Genomic DNA, 21,902 nt, shown 5'->3' with positions numbered 1-21,902 from the left:
GCTCGAAATCGAGCCGGCAAACATTTATTTCTTGACTGGTTTGCCTAAGAGAGGTGAAGGCTTGACTCTGCACGGGACTAGGCCAGGTGGCCAGTCTGTCAATAGCCTCCGGCTAGAGTACTGCAACAGCTAGGCTAGAGACAAAGGGATAGACATAAAGACCATATCCCGTCCTGAACTCATGGTGATTGCGTTTACTATCACCAGACTTTGCGGAGATGCCGCATTACATATTGCCACCGGATCCCAGATGCGTATGGCAGTTGATTGCTTTCGAGGCACCATCTTCAACTGGTGCGATGTCGTGTTGGCCAATGAAAAAGGCCAACTGACCAGGGCCAAGAACGGACGACTAAAGACCTTTGGTTATGGGGATTTGGTCATGAGTTTTGGCCTGGAGAGGGTTCCTATGCTGATCCCACAGCACCTTACTGTTGGAGCTAGGCTTCCTCAAGAGCCCAAACTGATGCGATGGGTCGCAGTCATGGCCCGTCACCTGGACGAGAGGACAGAGGTTGCTCGGTTCAAACCTGAGTATTTCCATTGGTTGGAAAACCAGGTCTTTTCCATTCAGGACTTCCCTTACACTGGGATAGATTTTCATGGTGATCCAGACATGGCTCTTCCACCAGGAGAGCAGTGGGACGAGTCAGGTAAAATCCTTTTCAACTTTTTCCTATTTTAATTTTTTTTTTTGTTATTTTTCCATCGTCTCAAAACTGATAGTAAAAATTTCAAATGCAGATGTGGGTCCATAGCGACCAGCCACTCTCCGGCCTTTCGAGAGGAGGCAACCAGTTGCACCCGCGCCAACCCCACTGGACGAATCAGCAGAGGTTTTGGCCGAGTTGGAGGGTCATCTTGAGCGTTTGACAGGAGATATTCCGGAGACCACTATAGATAAGATTCCTCATCGACTTCAGCGCTATGTGATTGGAGTCCCGGGACCTTTTAGGAGGTTCCTTTGCAAGGTGGCCCGGGCAGTGGTTTCTTATAGAGATCATCACCAGTGATAGGATGATCGCCTATTGTGGGCACATATGACATTTTTGTTTTTTGTACTTATCATTTTGCCGATCAAAAGGTGTTTTTCAACCTATAATTGAGGATGATGTATTTTTGACACACTCCTATATATATATCACTATTACCTGCTTATCTTGTAAATCATGTTATGGAATGGTTTTAAATTTACATGTATGATTATTGCAAATGTCTATTTAACATTCGAGAAGCAATTGCATCTGCTAATGTATTTAAAGACCTTGGAATATGCTGATATTCAATGTAATCAAATTCACGTTCCAAGAGACGCACTCTCAAAAATAATCTCAATAACACTGGATTTCTAATGGCATACACTCTATTAAGCTGTAATACAACGAGTTCAGAATCTAACCTCACTATCAAACTCCAAATCCCAAATGAAATAGATTCAGATAATAACTCAATCACTGCACTATACTCTGCAATGTTGTTTGTTGCTTGACCGAGGCTTACCCCATGCATAGAAACTAACTCGTCAGAGGGCGAATAGATAACCCAAGCTGCGGAAGAGATGTTCCGTGTATTACAACAAGCACCATCAGCAAATCCAATGTATGTTTGGAGAGGCATCGACATCTGCAATATCAAGAGTAAAACCAAGATAAGCAAGAATAATGACGGAAAAACACTCTCTAAGCTAAGCACACTTTTTAAACTGAAACACACCAGATAGAAAGAAAAACTAACCTAACTAAAAAATCTCCATACCCATTCTTTTAAGCATAATACCTCTTTAGGTAAAGACCATTTCTGGGTTTACCTAAAGAGTCCCCGTCAAAGTCTACCAATTCATAGGCCCCTTTTGCTAGCTTTTTCTTGACAATATAGGGACCATGCCACATAGGAACGAATTTTCCAGTGCCTAATTTATCATTAGCTTGATCATATAATAACACTAGGTCTCCTTCCGAAAAATTTCGAGGGGTCACATCTCGATCATACTGAGCTTTCATACTTTTTGCATGAGTCTCGATCACCAATGCAGCATCACGTCGATTCTCATCTAATTGAGCTAAGTATAACAAACGCTTTTCCTCTTCGGAAGTGGCTGGAAGTAACTCGATGGCCATTTGCAGTGACGGGATTTCGCATTCAATGGGTAACACAGCTTCCAAACCATAGACTAGTTGGAAAGGAGTGATTCTATTGATGTTTTTACTGAAGTTCGGTACGCCCAAAGCGCTGAAAATAGCATGTTGTGCCAATTCGACCGATGAATCCCAATGATTCTTTTATCTCAAAATCAGGGCCTGGAAGGTTGCAGACCAGGAAGACTTCAAGTAACTATTTCAAACCGACTTTAGGCTGAGGCTTAGCCTCCTCAACCTGAGAGGGCTCTCTCTTGATGGGTTAATGATTTTGATTAAAGATAAGATGGCTAACTCTTGTAGAACAACTGTGAAAAATATGAATGGTGGAAACACATTAAAAAAAACTATCCATTGGGTTTATGGAGTCAACAACACCTCAATATAACAATGAACTCAACCTTACATGGAAGTCAGGGCATTCAGCATTTAAACATTCAGAACATAAACTCATATGGGACCACACAGTTTATAAATGTATACAGGAAGTCAGAGCACATTCAGTGAATTCTGAGTGATTATACATCCATACCACTGTAAGAATTAAGAAAAGGACAACATCACATATTCTGAACATAAAAAATCCTTCATGAATCCTGAGAAGTAAAGTTCAGCATGTATATTACTGAAAATGAGTCTTACATAGGCCAAATATCAGCTTTTTCATAAAATTTCCAACCCTGATTACATTGTTGTTTCAGCTATATATAGAGCTCTTATTCTAACTGATCGAGATTCCTCCTCCAGCATGAGGGGAATTCGAAAACTACTTCTATTACTGACACCTGTTTAGCTTTTAACTACCTATTAAATGTAACAAACTTCTACCAGACCTTCTAGATATCTAAATCAAGTAGGACTCTAATTCCATAACAGTCTTGGTCTACAATCATCCTCGTTCTTTGACATCTGGTCCCCTTCTAGTTTGGTTGTGATGGGTCTTCAAGGCTCCATGTTTGTCTTCAATGTTACATGTTTTCCAATACCCTGAAACATAGGAAACTGCCCCTGTGTACCGGTCTTTAGTTTGCCTTAACATGTCCGGATCCAACGAAGTATATCCTTTATCTTTTAATTACCCAAAATGGAGCAGACTGCCACGTCTTTGATGTGCTGTCCACCGTTTTCATGCGTGAAAGCCAAAATTCTTGCAAACTGTTTCACATATCCTGAAGTGTGGTAAATATGCTCACTTTATGACAAAAATCTAAAGTTGGATTCGAATGCATATTATCTCCACCTGTCTTGACCTGGTTGAATCTTAATAGCTTCAGCTGATGCCTTGCATACCTTGTAGACATTCCCCTTTCAAAATTCCCGCTTATAGTTCAAAACTGTTTGATTTATGTTGAAATCATCACTTTCAGCAGTTTCGTAGCGCGCTACGAAACTGCTGAGTTATTTAAAACAACTTGTTTTTAACCTGAGACCTTTATTAACCGAGTGCTTGATTGCCAAAAACTTCTTTAGACTTTCCAAAGGCCGAATAGGGAATTAGATTTCTTCAGAAAGATAAGATCAAGCAAAGTTATCAAAATTTTGAAATGGAATCTTACTTGAAATGAAAACTCATTTAGCAGGTCCTTTAAGTTGGCTTAGCTGTACCTTCAGATCTTCAATTTGTTTCTTCATAACCTTATTCCCAGCTCTCAGTTGCATATTGATCCTTCTGATGTACTTGGCTTCTTTGATTGCTGGTACTGTCCAGGTGTGAAATTGTGAATGGCCATCAACCACTGAATTCAACTGGGCTTCTACAGTTTCATTCCCTTTCCATAGAGCTTTATAATAGTTTGCGTGTATGACTGCATGTCTTCTAGCAGCTTTCTTCAATTTGGCGATCTCATGCTTAGTTGATTCTAATTGGCTCTTTATGGCTGTTATATTATCTTCTTTAGATGTGATGACTGTTTTGCCTGTGTTTTCCTTTTGCCAACGTTGTGTCCCTTCCCCTGTTTCCTCTGTTCTTGACAGTGCTTCCTGTACTTGCTGGAAACTCTTTGTCATAGGTCTTCTAGGTTTAAAAACAAACTCTTCAGCTGGCTCATCAAATTTAAGCCTTTTTGAGGCCTTGGCTTTCTTGGTGCTTTCTTGTTCTGACTGTATCAACTCAATTTGGACTGGTAGAGACTGCTCAATGTCAATAGCCTGTAATAAGGCATTTAAACTTCCCTTGGACACTGGACTTTCTTCGACTGCTACAGCTTTACCTTTTTCCTTATTCATCTGGCTTCTTGTTCTTATCCTTGAGACTACTGCAGATGTGTTTGTTTCAGGTACAATCTTTTTACCATGAGCTTTTTCCTTAGTTGATTGCTGAGGTTGATCTTGGATGATGAGTGGCTTCACTTGTTTTCTTACTTATGAATTTGGAACTCTTTTAGCTCTTGCTTCTGTTTGGAGCTCAGCTATTGTAGAATCTCTAGCAGGTTGAGGAGTGAGGCCAGTCTGGCTTTTGAAGCCAGCCATAAAAATGAATGAATTCCAATCTCTGTCTACCTTTTGGAGCCCATCTAAAACCAGTAGTTTGATCAAACCATGATGAAACAAAGAGATTTCACAATCCTCTTTCCTCAGCTGTACCTTATCACACATCTTACTCAAACTACGAAAAAGATAAAAAGGTAAGTCTATCGAGACCTTCCCGGTAAAATGCAAAAGGAGTTTGAAATGGTAAGAGTAAACCTTGTTATACCTTCCTTCGCAAGTCAGATATTTCTGTATGCAGGTGAGTAAATGAGCATAATATTCTTTGACATAACTCCTGGGCACTACCTTACTTAAATCTTCATTTACAAATTCATCCTTCAAAAACTCCTTGCAAGGATTCATGTCAAACTTGAAATTTTTAAACCATTGCTCTTGTCCTCGTGGTATCTCTGTCACAGTAGATATCACTTCTGGCGAAACCTGCAATTCTTTCATGGCTACTTTTGAATTCAAGCATGTGAAGTTAAGTGCAAATTCTTTAGTTACCTGTGCGTGCCCTCCTTGTAACTTTTTGCAAAAATTCCAGCACCTGGCCTTTTTAAATGCTTTCTCCACCTCTTTATTTCTCAGCGTTATGTCTAAGCCTTCAGGCTCAGTCCTTAGACATTTGCCGGATCTGTGCTCCTTTTTCTCCATTGATTCTTCCAAATCTTCGCAAACAATGACTACCAGCTCCGGTTGGAATTGTGATTCAGCTTCTATTTGAATTCAGCCTCGCTTGATTATCAGCCTCGCTTGATTATCTTTGCAGTTGAATTTTAAATTTTGCCGTTTAAAATCTTTCAAGTGGTAATCTTGCAGATTTGTCATTTCATGCAAGACTTACGACCATCATTAAGTTTTATGCACGGTGGTCTTTCTTGGAAATGATGATTCATGCGTATCAACAGATCTAGTGGTGGTGATAGTGGCAATGAGTGGTGAAATGTGATAAGAGGGGTACATGAGCTGACATGAGAGGACACGGCCTATGACTCACCTAATGGATTTGACATTTCGGGAAAGATTCGCTACGAAATGTACGAATCCATGATTTCGCAGCGCGGTCAGTTTTAAATTTGAATGATGCGCTACGAAACTGCCTAATCATGATGCGCTACGAAACTGCCTAATCATGATTGCGCTGCGAAATTACAAAAAGACACGGTGGCTGACATAAGGTAACAGGTGGCTATAAAACAATGGTAGATGGAGGGGAACCAATGGGAGCTGAGAATAACTTGACTCAAAAACTCTTCAAAACTTCAGATTCTAAGGGAAGAAAATTAAAACAAAAATAAACTAGCACTGACCTTTGTCATCGGGCTAGGATGAAAAGTTACATATATCAATTTTAGTTCTAAGTGATAACAGATTCGTCGGATCATGATAACTAAAACTTTGTTGATGGATTCAACCAGACCATTTTCTTGTGGATAATAAGGGGTTGAACTATCGTGACGTAAACCAAGCTGGCCTATAAGTTCGGTCATCATAACGTTTCGAAAATGACACCCATGATCAGTGATTATCGCTTGTGGGACACCAAACCTAGCAATTATATGATTGAACACGAAAATTGCAGTTGTTTTGCTGTCTGCCTCAAATGTAGGCATCACCTCGGCCCACTTAGTAAAATAATCTACCACAAGGATGATATATGCATGCCCCCCGGCCGAGTGAGGGTTACATGTAATAAAATCGATACCCCATTTGGTAAAAGGACCAACGAAAATTATAGGGTGGAGAGGAGCAGGTGGAGCGCGCATCTTACAATCAAAAATCTGGCAGTTGTGGCATTTTCGGACCACCGTAATACAATCTTTAAACAAAGACGGCCAGAAATAGCCAGCGCGCAATATCTTTTGGGTTGTGGCATACCCAGACATATGACCGTCACACGCTCCAGAGTGACAGTCATTTAGAACCATTTCAGCTTCTTCGTGAGTTAAGCAACGTCGAAAAATAGAGTCCGCCCCATGGCGATAAAGAGTATCTCCAATAATTTTGAATTGTTGGGACTGGAATCGAATTTTCCGACGTTCTGACCTTGAAATTTCTGGCCGAAAGGATTGGGTCTGGAGATAGATGACAATATTCCCATACCACGGATCTAAAGTGCTAATTAGAAACAAGGATTCGTTCGCAATGGGCTCCTCTGCCACAGTTTCCGTGTCAGCAAGCGGGAGTTCACACATTAACTCCGGAAAAACTAAAGATTTCTTAGACTTAAATTTCTCAAACTCCAAGTTGAACTCCTACAGGATAACGATCCATTAGAGTACTTGCCCCCTAGCAATTGCTTGGTCAAAATGTAGATCATAGGGTTGCAATCCGAAATTACCGTAGTTTTACGTAGTAAAATGTAGTGACGAAAACGTTGGACAGCTTGAACGGCTGCCAATGCTAATTTCTCCACATGTGAGTATTTTAGCTCAGTTGGATTTAACGTTCGACTAAGGTAATATATCACATATTCCGTTCCGAATTCATCTTCCTGAACTAAGACCATTCCAATGGTGGAATGGGAGGCGGCGAGATACAAGAAGTAATCTTGGTTGTAGTTGGGAGGATGCAACAACGGTGCATGGGTCAACGCGTGTTTGAGTGCATCAAAAGATTTCTGAGCTATCTCATCCCAATAGAATTGAGTATCTTGCTTCAACAACCGGGTAAAACCCTTTGTAACCTCGGCGTAGTTAGGAATGAATCGTCGTAAAAAGTTTGCTTTCCCCTGCAAACTTTGGAGTTGGCGAAGACTCGAAGGAGGAGGCAATTTGATGATAGCTTCGACCTTTGAGGGATCAACGTGAATGCCAGCTTTCGAAACTACAAATCCCAGCAATCGACCCGTTTCTATACAGAAGACACATTTGTGTGGGTTCAACCGAATACGATAATGCCTACACCTCATAAAGATTGCTCGTAAATGGACAAGGTGATCAGCTCGATGTAAAGAGTGAGCAGGCAAGTCATCGAGATATGGTTGCAAAATGTGTTTGATGTCATGAAACGCATAAGACATCACCCTTTGAAAAGTTGCTCCAGCATTCTTAAGCCCAAAAGGCAATTTGCAGTAAGCAAATGTCCCCCATGGACAAATGAAAGCCGTTTTTGGTTGATCGGCAGGTAGAATGTTGATTTGATTGTATATGGAAAAACCGTCCATAAAGGAGAATATTTCGCTACCGGCACAATCATCATTGATTTGATCGATATATGGAGTTGGGTAATTGTCCTTTGGACAGGCTCGATTAATGTCCCTATAATCGATGCATATTCTTATTGTTCCCTGCTTTTTGTTAACCGGAACAATATTCGATACCCAATTCGTTAACGGGATCGGATAAATGAAACCTGCTTTCAACAGTTTTTCAACTTCTGCTTTAATTGCAACAGCTTTTCGTGGGTGAATCTGACGCAAAGGTTTCTGAACTGGTTTAGCATCTGGGTAAGTCTTGATCTCATGAACAACAATCGCGGGATCAATTCCTGGCATTTCCTCATAGGACCAGGCAAACACGTCGCGGAATTCTTGAAATAGGGCCTTATATAATTGAATTTTGTCATCTGTACATGAGGCACCTATATGAATGTTCTCAACAATTCCGGGCTTAACCGAAATGTCAATAGGAATAGTTCGAGAGATGTTTCCCAAATTTAACTCTGAATCGGGATGTTTCATTAGATTATGAGGTTCCTTGACATATTCAGTCGTAAAAATTGATGAGAAATCATTTTCAAAACGATCATCCTCAGGTAAAAACGAAGATCTGTGATGGAGATCTTCCCATGGTAAATCATCTACACATAGGATTTCACAAATTTTCTCATCAGAGTGAACAAGTTCAGAAAACGTAGTTAAATCCGAGGTTGATGTGAAAAGTGATTCCTCACGGACCACATTCATTAAGTCAGTTTTGGTTGAACCCAGGTCGGCAAAAGACTGCACGGCTTCATAGGCAATTTCATATGGACTCAAAGGCATGGAATTACCAAATGAGTCTATTTCAGATTCAGAAGGGATGATCCAAGGATCATCATAAATAATGGTGTCTGATGTAATCATATGAATGGTTGCAAATGAAGATGATGTGTTTATTGGAGGAAAAGGAAAAGTTCCCAGTAAACCGGCATCTTTAACTAATCCTACTCCAACATCCTTATATGGGATAGTCGTTTTACCAACATGCTGAATACTCTCCGAAGAGGCTGGGTCGGATGAAAAGTAAGCCAGCTGGTCTATTGTTACGATCTTTCCATTATGTGGAAACTTTATTACTCGAAAGACCGGTGAAACGACCGCTGTCATAGCGTAAGACCAACTTCGACCCAAGAGAGGGTTGTAATCTAGAGGGGCATCAACCACCTCCACATCTAGACTAACGGTTTTTCCTTCAACCCCTATAGGCAAATCCTGTAGAATGAAAAAAGGATGAAACCCACGGTCATCAAAGGCCTTAAGAATCATCGGGGATTGATTTAGTGAAGGAGAACCAAGCGATCTCCAACACTGTATCGACATAATGCAAATTGAGGCTCCCTCATCAATTACAGTCCGATGAATAGGCCTGTTTTTGACTATCACTGGGATCTGGAAAGCCATTTGATGAGGTAGACGCGGTGTACTATTTTCTAGATCGAAAATTATTAGGTTCGGGTCCTTAACGTCAACAGCTCCTATAGCTGACAAAAGTAATTTACACTGTGCTGGACATGATTGCAGCACTTCCAAAGCCAACATTGCTGAGGGTGAAACAGCTAAATCCTCAACAATGTTATAGTTCTGAGCTTCTCTCGCATGTGGATTGAAAGCTGACTTTCGAAGTATACCCTTAGCGGGCGGTTTGATTACTAAGTCTGGATTAGGTTTCTCTATATGTAGTGGATCGGAACCGGGAGCTGAGGTTGATGGATTAGAATGAGAAGATTCTATTTCTTTGCCATCAACAGGACTTTTACTACCATAATCTTGCGATCAAGTCGCAATCCTAACATGGGACATCATCAATATGGGTTCTTCATTGGCACTCGAGGAAGAACCTATCATCTTGTTGTCTTGACTTGGAAATGGATCCTTCAAAACAGTAGGAGTTTGGGAACCTTTGACGATCTTTGCAACCTCTGCACGATGAGGGCAGTCTCTTGTAAAATGTTCATCATCACAAATGAGACATGGATAACGCGGTTTGCGCTTTTCATCATTAGATTCCGCCTTTTAAGGTTTCTCCTTTGAACTTTTGTCTGTTTTATTCTTCTTCTTTCCTTTCTTCTTCCCACCGGATTTTGATTTATCTGTAGATGACTCTACAACGTGAATATCGGCAGAAATCTCTGCAGAAGAATCTCTTGTTGGGGAATCAGGAAAGGTTATAATAGGAGAAGAATTCTTGGAGGATTTCTTCTCACTTTTAGTGTTAATCGTGCCAATCATACCATCAGCGGCATGAGATCCCGAAGGAGCTGCAGCGATTTGATTTGACTTGGGAAGATCGGGGATCTTTTCGTGTAACGTACCTGACTGAGTATAAACCAAGTCAAGGTACTGTGCTTGAGAAATGACTTGCTCCTCAGTAACCACTCCGGCTTTAGCAACATCTTCAGTGATCTTTGGCAACAAAGATTTTACAAACCACTCGGCCAAGATTTGATCTGGAATAAATACCTTCACTAAATGACGTCGACATCTCCACTCATGAATATGATCTAAAATGTACGTGGATGTCGACTGTTTTAGCGAAGTTAACAATTCCATGCCATTGTCATATCGGACTGGCAACTAGAAATGAGTTAAAAACGAGGTAGATAACTGACTAAAATTATAAAAAGTGCCTCGCGGTAACTCAATGTACCACTTGGCCGCGAGACCAATTAGAGTGCGCTGGAAAAGTCTAAGACGGATCGAATCATCTGTGATGGAGTTAGACGCACACCAGAGGTGGTAAGTCATCACATGGTTCGACAGGTCCTCTCCTGATTTACCTTCGAACTTGGGAATGTCACTGGGCAACTTATTCGGCATTGGCGGCCAAAACAGAAGATAATTAATGGGATCGTTCGTTAGGCGCGACAAGTCAGGTAAGTCCAAAGTTGCGATAAACGGTAACTGTTGATTAGGATCCCTAAAACTCTGGGTCATGAGACCAGCCCCAGGAGGAGGATATCCAGGATAACTAGGAATAGGAATCGCGTTCGGGATATTGTATCCTCCCGGAAAACCAGGATTAACCTGACCGTATTGGGGTTGTTGAGGTTGTTGATAAGTGTACCCAGGATATAGTTGATACTGATAAACTGACTGCTGGATAGTAGGACCGAATTGGTACTGTCCCTGGTACGGTTGATAGGTGAATTGTGGTTGACTTGTGACAACCGTACTTAAACCAGGTTGTCGTACAGGCATCTGAACCGTAGTTTGAATCGTAGATCCAGACTGTGGTAAAGATGTCTGAGGAGTAGATACAGGAACAGTAGAAACCGGAGCTGTCGATACTCCAGAAGTAGGTGGGGTAGATTGAACAGATGTTGCGGTAGTTGCAGCAATCGTTTGAGATGGAGTACGAGGCGCAGTAAGCCCAGACTGAGAAACTACCGAAGGTACAGAAGTTTGAATGTTAGACTGGACTGGTTGCTGGGGTGTACCAGAAACTAAGGGTTGTCCAGTTTGATATGACAACTGTACACTTGGCTGCAACACCTGTTGGGTTTGCGAGGGATCCCACACTATGTTCATTCCGGGGTACTGACCCATAACAGGTTGAGAATATTGAGGACCATAACCAGGTTGAGGGTAGGATTGATAATTGAAAGGTACATTTCCCATTCCTTGAACATAAGATTGACCTTGGGGTGGTTGGAAACCTTGATTCGAGTACTGACCATGGGGTAGATACCCTTGAGGCACGTACTGATACTAGGGTTGACCTTGAGGGATAAATTGATACTGGGGTTGACCTTGGGGTACATATTGAGTCTGGGGTTGACCTTGAGGAACGTACTGTATCGTAGGTACGTACTGTCCTTGAGGTTGCCCCCTAGATGCAAATTGTGTACCTTGAGGTTGCCCCCCAGGCATTAATTGAGGCTGCCCCCCAGGTGGTAACTGGCCACCTTGAGGTTGGGAATTGGGAGTAGAACCTGACATCATAAGAATGTCTTCTACGCTCAACGGCTTTGTACCATTGCTTCCAGTTAATAACCCTTGATCAATGGGTTGAGGAGATGCTCCCAAAAAAGTACCAGAAAGTAATTGATACCTAGAGGGAACAGAAGGACCGTCGTACAAAAAAGATTCAGGCGATTGAGTAAACATGGACGACTGACCTAACATATTTACAGGAGTATAAAAACCTCTAGGATGATAAGGAGCACGAGGTGGTGAAAAACTTAACCCTGGGTTTTCCAAATAATTAGTCAAAGGAAGATACCAAGTAGTACTCCTAGGCGGACTGTAAAAAATTGATTCACGCTCCCTTAGATCAAGAACAGGTTGATTGTCAGGGATAGGGATGCCTACTTCTTCTTCCAGAGCAAGTTCTTCAATAGCAATAAGTCCAAAAGGAAGATCTTGGGTAATCACTCTTTCTACCCTAGGTGAATCAGGACCACTAGAAGTTGGAGAGACAAACCCCGATGTTGGAGTAACAGGTTCAGATATCTCAGGTTCTTCACCTATATCAGTAGTATATGAAAAGCTACCAGCAAGTTCAGAAACTGAAATCGATTGCGGATCGTAACCTGTTACTAGAGTTTGGTAATCAGGATGTACAACCAATGAAGACTCTCCTTCTTCAGGTGACCCAACTTTTCTACCACTAGGAGTTACGAGGACTTTCAAGCCTTCAAGCTGGCTCGGGACTTCTTCAGGAGGTTGGCCCCGAAGTCTACGGGACTTCCTCAATAAATCAGCTACGGTTACAAACTCAGGAGACTGGCCCCGAAGTCTACGGGACTGTCTTGGTAATTCAGCCATAGTTAAAAACTTTTAACTACTTCACATGCAAACAAAGTAAAATCTCAATGAAAAACACCTAAAGCCTCTAAAGAACCAAACAAATTTGAATCACACGCCTAAAGAATCTAGAGATCAAACACACACAAACAGTAACTTTCCGGACCGAAAACGCTAGTTGGTGATGAAATCCAATGTCGTAGAATTCAGTACAGAAATGGCAGTTGGAACAGTTACCCCGACAACCTGCTTAATCAATAGATTGGACCAAGTTCCTCCACTTAACCGTCTCGAGTGAAGTGAACCCCCCAGAAAATCCAAGTGAGTCTAGTCGACGTCTGCTCCAGGTACAGTGGGATCTTCCCACCACTGTCACCTTAGGAAGAATCCTAAAGAATATGGCCACTAAGGTTACCAACTGAGACAAATACACCTGGGGAAACAGTCTACGATCCGATACACATGCAAGGGCAGAGTAGCAAGCTCAATCCCCTTGAAGGCTCCTTGACATAATCCAAGGTTTACCAACAAGTGACCCCAGGCTCCTCAACAATGGTCAATCCGAGGTTTACCGTTTTTAATACGTGAATATCTGGCGTCGTTCCCAATGAGGAAGGATTGATTCCCACACTGGTTCGGACACAATCTCGTGCTTCTCCTTTAAGAGGAGCTTTCCCAGAGCATAAATGCAACGATTGGATTTCTTCCTACCACAAGATACAGCTACTTGTTTGTTTTTACTGTCTTGGAGAGTTAATTACTCTCCTACTACAAGACACTAGCCTAAGCTAAGTTGGTGTATCAGAGCCCTAGAAATAAAATGTTACTAGGTGAATTTTACTTTAAGCGTTAATTTTAGTGGTTGTTGTTTAAGTCAAGAGGTGGTGGAGATGAAACTCGTGGTGTAAAGACTCGACTCGAAATCACTAAAAAGATGCACCTAAGATGATTTAAACAATCTTTTCTCTTCGATGAACTTCTAAACTAAGAAAGAGTTTGAGAATGCAAATACTTTGTAAACACAAATCTTTCTCAATTAAACAAATTAAAAGAAGAGCTTTTTCCTTTCCAAAGCACTCAAAACGAGACAACTAATTATTTCACAAAAATTTCCCTTTTTCATTTCAAAGCACTCAATCACTACAAAAAACAAACTTTTTCCAAAAGAGATTTTTTTATATTTTTCATAAAACACTCAAAACTATGAAAATGACTAATCTTGAGTTCTACAAACTAGAAAAACCTATTTGAAGTCAAAGCTTACAAAGTGTCTTTTTGAGGATGTTTTACTTAGCTAAATGTGAGCTAAGGACTAATTTATGCAGAATCACAATTAGTCAAAAAACAACCAATCTTTTGTTTTCTTTTTTAAAAATGAAAAATCCAAACTTTCAAATACAAGTTTTTCGAAATTTTGAAATGAGAAAACACAAAGCGGATTCCTCAACAAGGGGAGATTTCATAAATGGTCAGACTCATAAGAAGGCTGGTAGACACCAAGGTAATCTGAGGTCCCTACAGCTTCTAAGCTCAGAGCCACTACACAACCAAAAATGAAAAACAAGCCCAACAAGCAAAACTCCTAGGAATTCCACCTAAAACCCTAACACTAATGAAATTAAACCAAGGAAAGTTTTTGACAGGGAACAAGCAGGTCTGGGCAATGGCTAAAACCTATAAACAAATTCTAAACTTATAAAAAAGAGAAAAATTTTAAAATTTCTCAAATTTTTGACAGGGTACGCAGGCAGCCTGTTTACACAGGTGCGTTCACGCTCTGTGCACAAAGCAAAAGTGCGTACAGGTACACACTGTGCTTAACTCAGAGGGTGCGTACTTCTCCCAAAACTATGAAAAATAAAAACTGACTCAAAATTAACTAAATTCACCCAATCCCACAATCATCAAGTCGAAAATAGAAACAGAAAATACAGTTTCTCAGGTCAAAGTATAAACAAGGAAACAATCAAGTCCCCAACGGAGTCGCCATTTTGTCACATGGAATAAGTCGATCTTGTGGACAAGATAGACCTTCCTAGAATCTAAAGAATACCTAATGACAAGCAAACCAACCAGACACTATCTTTCTCTAAATATGCTTTAATAAACAATAGCAAACAAATGTTTTTAGGGCCTACCTTTGGTCCAACGCAAGCATGTGAATGCCCTCGCTCCTTTGATTCAAATGAGCTCCTTTTCGCGAATCTGCAAACACAAACAAGACAAACAAATTAAATAGCACCTGAAAAACCAATTGCATAAAACATATTTAACATGAAAGTCAAGGAGTCCATGAAACAAATAACATAAGATACTTGTTGAGAAAAATGAGTTTGATTGTATTAATTCAAAAGAAGAAGAAATTTACAACCTTTGCCTTGATGTTGTACAAGCTCCTCCCAGGGTCCAACAAGAAGTCTCCTCTACTTTGACAAGTTTCACTCACTCCCCAATGAAGCCAAAAAGGTATGTGATCTCTCCTCTTAAGCTCAAATAGGAAGTATTAATTTCACCAGCATTTACCCTCAAAATGTTCAGCTTCTAACCTCCCTAGTCCTCACCCCAATGCTTGTATTTATAGTGCAATGGAGGGAAGTTACTAGGTCCTCCTTCAAAGGGATAAAGCCTCCTTCAAAGGGATAGCTCCTTTAGTCAAGGGATTAGCTCATTCTCTTTTGGGATGCATGAACCACCTTAGAGCGAACAATCCACGTCAAAATTCCTTTTAGAAAACTCTAGAATTAACCCAAAGTGAGTTTTTTTAAGATAAAACTTGCGCCTTTTGACTTTCACAGGGGTCCGCACCTACACCGTTAGGGACAGAGCGGGTAGGTACACAGCTTTTGTACACATAAGGTGCAGTATCGCAGGTGACCATGAGAGAAAGTGCGGAACTAGAGTTACATTGATTTTTAAGGTCTTTCTCCCATTTCCAAAGCTTGATTTGAAGAGCTGAGGTCTTAGACTTGCTTAGGAGGACAGTACAAGTGATGGTAGACCCATACTGACTGTAAATAATCATGGTGACGATATTTTTGTGTAACAGGGAGGCTCTAAAATGAAGATAAGGCAAAATTTTGGAGGGTGGTTGTAGCCCCTACAACACTTGGTGACACACTAGTAGAACTCCAGCTCTCTGAATGGACCTTGTTTGTAAAAAGAAAGTCTAACACCTCTGGAAGTATTTTTCAGTCCTTAGTTTGTCTTGGTTTCCACACTTGATTGATTGTATGATGTATCATCTGCCAAGATCTTGGTTGATTGACACACATTCGAAGACAAGTCAACACAGTTGTTTTGATTGGGGTTGAGGGGTATATTGGTGCACAAGCATTATATTCCTCAGAGTCTCAGTTTCATCTTTAGTGTTGCTCCGCTGCTAGCAGGCTTGGACAGTACCCTAGCAGAGTCACGCGGGAACAAAAGCATCACTCCGCTGATAGTGAGCCTGGTTAGTACCCTGGCAGAGTTACTTGCATCGCCTCTCTGTGCAGGAAGCCTTTCTCTTCTTTCATCTTATTCATTTTTCATTTTTTTGAAAATTTTCACTTTTTCATTTTCATAACTATGCATAGCACTTATTCATTTAAGAGGTGGAAGAGGGATCCCAACTTATTGAGAGCAGAAGAGGTTGCTCCTTTAGAGAAGTAGTTTATTATACCTCTAATGTGCCTGTTAAGGTTTTCCCCCTCACATTACTCTACTTGACTGAGCTGCCAAGGGTTAACCCAAAAACAACCGACTAGAGTATTTTAGACTAGTTAGCGTGCAAGCGTTGTGTTTTCACCAAGGTTCACTTCGAATGGTATGCACTTTCCATTGATGTATCATGGACCAAAAGTAACAAGTTCTTCACACAGAGGCAAGATGAAAGATAACCAAGTAGTGATAGTTTCACAAGGCCTCTTGTACTTTACCCATCTTGTTTCAAGATTCACGCATGGTTTCATGCGAAACTAACCTACGAACAAAAACAAGAAAACAAACAACAAAGCAAAGAAGAAGAAAAAGTAAATGTGAAAGCAAAGTGAGTAAGAAAACAAACAAGCAAACAAACAAACATGCAAAGAAAGAAAGAAAACAGGCATGCAAGAAAACAAACTGAAAGCAAACACTACTCCTACTTCTAAGCTAACGGTGCATGGGCCTGATCACATGAAGTGATATTTCCAATGTAGCCATCAGTACATTGGTTGACCCATGTTGGTGAAGGCTTGGTCCCTGAGAAACCCAGTTGTGCAAATCATCAAACAAGAAAGATATAGAAATGAAGACAAAGACACTTCATGTTTAAAAGTGTCCACAGGACATAAGTGAGTGCAAGTACATGACATGTAGTCCATCGACTTATCACTGTGTTTTGCGACACTACATGCAATTGTGAAGCATATGCATACTCCTGACTATGACATGCAAGCAAACAAAAGAAACAAAGACAACTTGCGTCATGCATGTGTGCTTGCAATATAAGATTCCTCCAATGCATGAGTGATGGGATCAGACAACGAGGGCCTGACATAACCATCAGCTTGGGCTGAAGTGCCTCGAAAATCTGTGGGATTTTGACTTCATTGATAGATAGATCATCATAAATAGGTGACTTCAAAAAATCAATTGCAATAGAATCATCATCGTGATCAAATATTGGAGTAAATAGATCACTACAGCTATGATCAGAAAAATCAATGATTTCATCGGCATCCTCATGATCTGATAAATCAAATAGAGGGGTAGACGAGAAGTAAACAAATTCACCCTCTGTGTTTCCAGAAATGGCATATAAAAAGTCAAGTGGATTTTCAATGAATAATTTATCCTCTCCATTTTTGGATGATGGACTGACATCCGGTGTGTCCTATGAAAGATCAACAATGGGTGCATCTGTATATCATGATACAAATGAGAAATCATGGATGGCAGTTTCACCAAAGATGTCAGGAAAGAATGGAGGGGGCTCAGACAGAAGGGAGTCATCCTTCATCTAGTGTTGATTCTCAAGCTCCCAGTCATACTCTTCATGAATGAAAATGTATGTTGGTTGTGCAACACCAACTCTGTCAATGGCTTGATCCTCGTTCACAACAAGTGTACAGTCTAGAATGGAAGAACACATGACAGTATCATATGGAGGATCATTCAAGTATGAAGATGTAGGTTGTGGTATAGAATTCATATTACAACTCGATGGACTCACAACCAAATCTGTGATAAAATTAAGTGGAGTGATGTTGGGAAGATGTGACAATTGAACTAATGTGTGTGCATGTTCTCCCACATCACTCTATAGTGGTGGAGCTGTTTGATGAGGGGATGGTGGACAATCACTAGTGACAGTGACCATATCTATTTTTGATTGTGAAACTCCATTAATGAAGTATGTTGAGTGAGGCTTGGGCTCATATTTCTTCTTGGGATTAACAGATTTGATAAGGCAATACATGAATCTGTCAATGAGATATTGAAACTTCATCTGGATTTTCGGAGCTTGAAACTAAAAAAAATGGAAGCACTACAAAAAATCATTAGGTGATTCATGTGGAACCTTCCATTGTTGTGACAGTTGGTGGTCAAGATGTTCTGCATCAAAAATATGGAAAGTATCTTCAATGAGATCACAAAAGTTCTCAAGTGAGTGCATGATGTTAATCGGTAGGATGCACAACCATCGTATTGGGGATTCACGAAGTGTGTATGCAAGAAGCAAACTAGCATGTTTGTTAGAACATCCATATTCCTCGTCAACATGGCAAGGAAGTCATGTGAGAACACAGGCTAGGCCACTTTCCCTTCACCATCATACGTGTATTCAGACAAGAGATCAAAATCCTCCCTCGTGATGTGGACAGACTTGGCATGTGAAAATCATCATGGAGGGTTGAGTGCGCATGACTCTATGATAGACATGCAAAGGTTTAAAATAGGATGAGAGGTCACAACTTGTCATCTAGCCCTCCTAGCACCAGAAATGTTGACGGTGATGGACCCACCAACATGTCAAGGGATCTCCTCGGTCAGAAGTCCCAATTAGACCTCAAGCCATTTGGTGTCGAAGTCCCAACAGTGGGTCGTGTAGTATAACCTTGACTACGGTTTTGCACAGAGGCAAGTAAGATGTACTTGTTAGTAGCAAGGGTGTGACATATGCAGTAATTCAAGGAAGGTGCACGAGAGGTTCTAAGACACGGAAGGTGAGGTGAGTGAGCCCCTTGGAAACCTGTGACAACACAGAGTTAAGAAGGGAACAGATGAGCTAAGAGGCATCACAACATTGAAGACAAGTGAGCTAGCAATCCAAAGTGATGGTTGAACCAACATAATATTTCAGTAAGATTCATACATACATATACAGAAAATAGCTACACATGCATGCGCAATAAAAGAGATACATATATCATTTAGAGTAAACAAGATAGCTGAAATACAATATGACATATGCATGAAACATGTTGGCTCTGTTATATTAAGAAGTGTAAGTTCTAGTCATAAAATACTTCCATGACCAACCACTAGTTTTGACAGTGGAACATTACATTCATTGTTGCCTGCTTCTCCAAAGAGATATATGATCTCTGCATAATGGAGACATGAGGGCTCATTACAATACTGTCCAAGCTCTCTGTAAGATAGTCCTATTAGAAGCTTCACTGAGCAAAATACTTTACAATGAGTTATGAAGGAATATATATAGAAACAGGTGGGGTAGCCCTTGACATTCCCCTTTGTGATAGTTCAAATATCCTGATGACTCTTCATCTACTCTATCACTGTTACATCCAATTATTGACACTTGAACTTACACTTGACAAGACATTACATACAATCTGTACATGTACCCATCTGAGACAAAATAGACTTGAGAAAGCCATGCAAGACATCACTATGACTCGGACAACTATTGGAAGACCAGCTCTTCGACATCCTCATGGTGGTTGATAGTAGAAAATTGATGCCAAGCTCGGTAGTCCGCGATGGTGTCAGTGTACTCTAAGGTGACATATTTCTGGAGATGAACTCTTTCCTCCATAGCATCAAGCTACATTGCTTGGGATCCTTTGTACAAATCACTGATAGCATGTGCATCATTGTCTTGACTGTAGTCGGACCAGCAACATACTTGTGCATGGTGTCTGCACTGATCAACAAGTCTGGGTTGGTGTCTATGCACATCAACTCATCAAAGTATGAGTCAATCTCCAATCAGACCTGTGCCTTTCTCTTCACCTAGGTGAGTGTCCCAATAGATGGGATCACATGTGCACACACAACAACATCCATACTCTTCAATACCTGCACATGGGAAGCTTGTAGACTAGTGATGAGCTGTGGGAGATCTTCATAGTTCTGGATTTGACTCTAGATGTGTGCTTTCATCTCAACCGCTCTAGGCTTCATCATCTTAGGAAAGTGTAGCACGGCTCCCTTGTATCTCATTGTCCATGTTTTCATGTAATTAACAACAACATGCACATTCGACAAGATATGTGCTCTCCTAGCACATCAATGTTTCCAACTGTTGAGATGGACAACTGCCTTATGGACGGTACCAAACTTGGAATACAAAGTCTGCATGACTGTGTCAAGGGACAATACTTCATCCAGTATTGCCTTCTTCAACTCTTCTTGGGTGGACGCTGTAACTAATTCACCTCCCTGCTTGGTCATCTATATATCCTTAGCCATTCACTCGTTCTCAGCTATCAAGAAGCGAACACTCGAGCTAGTGGCTTCAGCATATGCTCTGTAGCATCGACTAATGCTACTAGATGTTTGTACACATTATTCACAATCACTCATTCCTCAAACTACACAGGAGATGTATGATCCTATGGAGTTGACACTCTGCAAGATTTCATAACTCTATGTTGAGACTCGTCGAATGAGAGTTGTGCATCTCTCCTTCCAGATGATCTCCAAGGATTTCAGTGTCTCCTTGGTCTCTTGGGACTTTCTCCTCTTCTAGATGTGGTGAAGCTGGTGGGTCGACCTCTTGGTGGTGAGGCATGAGGTCAGTGTCTTTCTCTAACTCCTGTTGTTCCATATCCATATCCATCTGCAAGTGCTTGCTCTATCTCTTGAGCAAAGTCCTGCTCCTACAATAGTTCACCTTGTCTACCTGATGCCAGTTGTTCTGATGATTCTACTACCTGTACAAATGCGGTTTCATCTGTCTGTACATGTTGTGCTCCCTGCGTTTCCTATTCTCATTGCGTGTCCTTCTCTTTTTGGCACGACTCTTGTTCCTTCTAGAATTGTTCCTTCAACTCGTGCAACCCCTTCTCTGTTTCCTCCATTCTCCATTTCTCTCTCTACCTTTGCATGTTGCTCTTGTCACATTGTTTCTAAAGATACTTTTTTCACAACTGGGTTTGATTGGAACTTGCATCTTTTCGCGTCCTCCATGTTGTCGACAATCTTCCTCTTTCCCTTGTCGTGCATTGGTATGTTTACCTCTGTTGTTGTTGCTTTTGGTGCTCTCTGGGATGCTGCTTTGCTACCCATTCCATAGAGAGGCTAACCAGTTCATTGGGTTAGGAGAAGATGTAACAATATCTCCATGGGTCTTCCTCCACCCAATGATATTCCCCATGTATCCAGTTAAATTGTACTCTCATGCAGTGGTCTTTCATAAGACAATGTGAGTCATACGGATTGTAACTTCATGCGTCGACTGGATATTTCTTCATCACCTCTGCTTTAACATCCACATTCTTGAAATTATGTATCTCGTATAATCGAATGTGCAATGCAACAACGGGCCAAGGTTCTTTCTTATTCTAGTACAACCTAGCTGATAATCCTGTCGAGATGCGATATGATACTTCCTGCATGACAAGTTTGTCCAAGGCAAACTTTGGTAGAACATGTAGAGGCTTCTCCGTGCTGTAAATCTGTATGAACGTACCAGACAGTGAGGCATACCAATCATCTATGTCGATTAGTGCCTCCATTGTTTCCTTCTACATGTAGGGCAGATCCTATTCAAATATCATCTTGTAAACCGGGGTGACAAAATGATCAGACAATTGTCTGATAACTCCCCTGAAGCTACATTCGGACATCATCTTACAAAAAGTGTTCGCAGAGGTCTCTGCCGATGTCCATTCCAAATTTAAGCCCAGGAACTCATGACGGGCATAGATTTCATCAAAGATGTAGGTGGACATGTAGATTTTTTCTTGCATACCTTTTCATGGCTATCAAGCTCTTGTTAACTATTCCTTCAGCTGGTGAGCCAACATGTCAGACCAGTTGCATGCTTTGCCTTCTTTGGCTAGTTGGTCCAATGCAATCACCCAACTCTGTGGGAAGGTTTCCATGTTTTCTTGGCCATATAGATGACATGGAAA

The sequence above is a fragment of the Pinus tabuliformis genome, chromosome J, assembly GCF_031772625.1.
Source record: "Pinus tabuliformis cultivar Carrire ecotype Pingquan chromosome J, CPIR1, whole genome shotgun sequence".
NCBI lineage: Eukaryota > Viridiplantae > Streptophyta > Pinopsida > Pinales > Pinaceae > Pinus > Pinus tabuliformis.
This window is presented reverse-complemented; position numbering follows the sequence as displayed.